The sequence below is a fragment of the Triticum aestivum genome, chromosome 7A (assembly GCF_018294505.1).
Source record: "Triticum aestivum cultivar Chinese Spring chromosome 7A, IWGSC CS RefSeq v2.1, whole genome shotgun sequence".
In the NCBI taxonomy this organism is placed as follows: domain Eukaryota; kingdom Viridiplantae; phylum Streptophyta; class Magnoliopsida; order Poales; family Poaceae; genus Triticum; species Triticum aestivum.
This window is the reverse complement of record NC_057812.1, coordinates 656,771,421-656,775,070: the sequence shown is the minus strand read 5'-3', so window position 1 is coordinate 656,775,070 and position 3,650 is coordinate 656,771,421.

Genomic DNA, 3,650 nt, shown 5'->3' with positions numbered 1-3,650 from the left:
TGTGGCATATATGAACATTTTCACTTCCATTGTCCCACTAGCATTTTCTTGTGTTCATCTATTAATTAAAAATGCTATATTAAAATATGACAAAACTGCTTACTACTAAGCTAGTTGACAATTTACGTTGACAATCTCGTCTGTGTGACGCCCCCGATTTGACCGTACACTAATCATACACGCAAACATGTACGATCAAGATCAGGGACTCACGGGAAGATATCATAACACAACTCTATAAATAAAATAAGTCATACAAGCATCATATTACAAGCCAGGGGCCTAGAGGGCTCGAATACAAGACCTCGATCATAGACGAGTCAGCGGGAGCACAATATCTGAGTACAGACATAAGTTAAACAAGTTTGCCTTAAGAAGGCTAGCACAAACTGGGATACAAATCGAAAGAGGCGCATGCCTCCTGCCTGGGATCCTCCTAAACTACTCCTGGTCGTCGTCAGCAGGCTGCACATAGTAGTAGGCACCTCCAGAGTAGTAGTAGTAGTCGTCATCGATAGTGACGTCTGGCTCCTGAGCTCCAACGTCTGGTCGCAGCAATCGGGTATAGAAAGGGGGAAAGGGGGGGGGGCAAGGCAACCGTGAGTACTCATCCAAAGTACTCGCAAGCAAGGAGCTACACTACAAATGTATGCATTGGTATCAACTGGAATAAGGGTATCATATGTGGACTGAACTGCAGAATGCCGGAATAAGAGGGGACAACTAGTCCTATCGAAGACTACGCTTCTGGCCACCTTCATCTTGCAGCATGTAGAAGAGAGTAGATGGTAAGTTCACCAAGTAACATCGCATAGCATAAACCTAACCAATGATCCTCCCCTCGTCACCCTGTGAGAGAGCGATCATCGGTTGTATCTGGCACTTGGAAGGGTGTATTTTATTAAGTATCCGGTTCTAGTTGTCATAAGGTCAAGGTTCAACTCCAAGTCGTCCTGTTACCGAAGATCACGGCTATCCGAATAGTTTAACTTCCCTGCAGGGGTGCACCACATTTCCCAACACGCTCAATCCCCTTTGTCTGAACACACTTTTCTGGGTCATGCCCGGCCTCGGAAGATCAACACGTCGCAACCCTACCTAGGCACAACAGAGAGGTCAGCACGCCGGTCTAAATCCTATGGCGCAAGGGTCTGGACCCATCGCCCATTGCACACCTACACGTTGCGTATGCGGCTGGTGAGCAGACCTAGCCTCCCTTATACAAGAGCAGGCGTTCCAGTCCAACCCGGCGCGCGCCGCTCAGTCGCTGACGTCATGAAGGCTTCGGCTGATACCACGACGTCTAGTGCCATAACTGTCCCCGCGTGGTTGGTTAGTGCGTATAGGCCAGTAGCCAGACTCAGATCAAATACCAAGATCTCGTTAAACATGTTATCTTGAGTAACCACGAACGCGACTAGGGCCAGGCCCACCTCTCTCCTAGGTAGTCTCAACCTACCCTGTCGCTCTGCCACAAAGATCCACTCAGAGGGCCGTCGGGACAAACGTCCTTTCGGACCCAATCCGTGAATCACTCGCGGGTACTCCTACGAGATGACCCGTCTTTAGTCACCACAAGTATCATATATTATGTATATAAGTATATACCCGTGACCACCTCCCGAGTGATCACGGCCCGATAGTATAGCATGGCAGACGGACAAGAATGTAGGGCCACTAATGGCAAACTAGCATCCTATACTAAGCATTAGGATTGCAGGTAAAGGTAACAACAGTAGTAGCAAGGACAGGCTATGCATCAGGATAGGATTAACGGAAAGCAGTAACATGCTACACTACTCTAATGCCAGCAGTATAGAGAAGAGTAGGCGATATCTGGTGATCAAGGGGGGCTTGTCTGGTTGCTCTGGCAACAAGAGGGGTCGTCAACACCGTAGTCGTACTGGGTAGCAGCGGCGTCGGTCTCGGTGTCTAGCGAGAGAAGAGGGGGGAAGAAACAATAAATATTAAGCAAACAGATGCATAGCGATGCATGACATGACAAGCAGCGGTGCTAGGGGTGCCCTAATGCGGTAAGAGGTGGTACCGGTGAAGGGGGGAAACATCCGGGAAAATATCCCCTTTGTTTCGCGTTTTCGGACAAATGAATCGGAGGGGGAAAGTTGCGTGTTTGCTATGCTAGGAATGCGTGGCGGACGAACGGGTTGCGTATCCAGATTCGTCTCGTCGTTCTGAGCAACTTTCATGTACAAAGTTTTCCCATCCGAGCTACGGTTTATTTTATATTGATTTTAAAAGATTTAAACCATCTTTAGCATTTAATTAATTATTTTGATAGAACATTATCCAGAACAGTGAAAGGTGATGTCAGCATGACATCACCATGACGTCAGCAGGTCAAACCCAGCTGACCAGAGTCAAACCTGGCCTGTGGGTCCCATGGGACCCACCTGTCATAGACTCAGGCTAACTAAACAAGTTTGATTAGTTTAGTTAATTGATTAGGTTAATTAAACAAGATTAATTAAGTTAATTGATCCTTTAATTAATTAATTATTATTATTTATTTTATTATTATTATTATTTTATTTTTTTGTAAACGTTCTAGGGGGGCATGGGCCCCCACTGTCATTGGCCCGGAGGGCTATAGCGGGCACCGGGTACTGGGTGCAGGGCGCAGGCGCCGCCCGAACGGGCGTGGGCGCTGCAAGCGTAGCCCAACAGAGCGATGCGGGGCGCCGGCCAGGCGGCCGGAGCGGTGGCCGGCGAGCAGCTATGGAGGGGTGAGCCGTCAGACTAGGCCGAGGGCCAAAGGGCGAACCAGATGGCCGAGACGAGGCACGGGCGCCAGGACGCGGCCCCGGGCGAGGCTAGCAGGCGCACGGGCGGCCGGTGCAGGCCGTGGGGCGCGCGCGGCCAACAGCCGGTGGCGACGCCAGGAGAGGGGCGAGGCCAAGGCCGAGGTGGTCGAAGCAGGGCCCTGACCGCGGCTACGACGAGTGCACAAGCAGGCGGGCGTGGAAGGGGTCGGGCGCACGTGCACGAGTGGCAGTGGCGAGGTCGGGGCGCGGTATTGGAAGGCAGCGGAGCGAGGGCGGGCGCACGCGCGCTTTGCACGGCCAGGAGCAGGGGCCGGCCACGGCGCGGGCACAATGCGTGCGGGCGCGACGCCGCGGGCGTCGGGACGACATTGGTGAGCGCGTGTAGGGCGAGGCGGAGGAGAAGAACGGGGGCTCACAGGGGGTTCGTAGGGTTCGGGGCAGTGGGCGCGGGGTGGAGGACGGAGACGACGGCGAGCGATGAGCGGCGACGGCGCGACGTCGGGGCTTGGGGCGCCGCGGGGTCGAGCCCCAATCCAGTACGGGTCGAGGGGGCAGGCGTCGTGCGGGAGGAGACGGGAGGCGGGTCCGACGTGGTGGCTCCAGCGACGGGAGGCCGGCGGTGGGCGGCGGGGCCGTGCCCGATTTGGATCGCCAAGGAAGGAGCGAGGCGTGCGATGCGGCGGCACCAGCGACGTCGTCAGGTGCGCGAGGACGAGGGCGGGGCTGGCGAGGCGACTCCAGGCGACGGCCACGGGGCCAGCCCCGATCCGATCTGGATCGAGGGGAGAAGGAGAGACATGGGGAGTGGGGGAGTGTGTGGTTAGGGGTTAGGGTTTGCTCTCTGGGAGTTGGGGGTTAAGCAGTGGG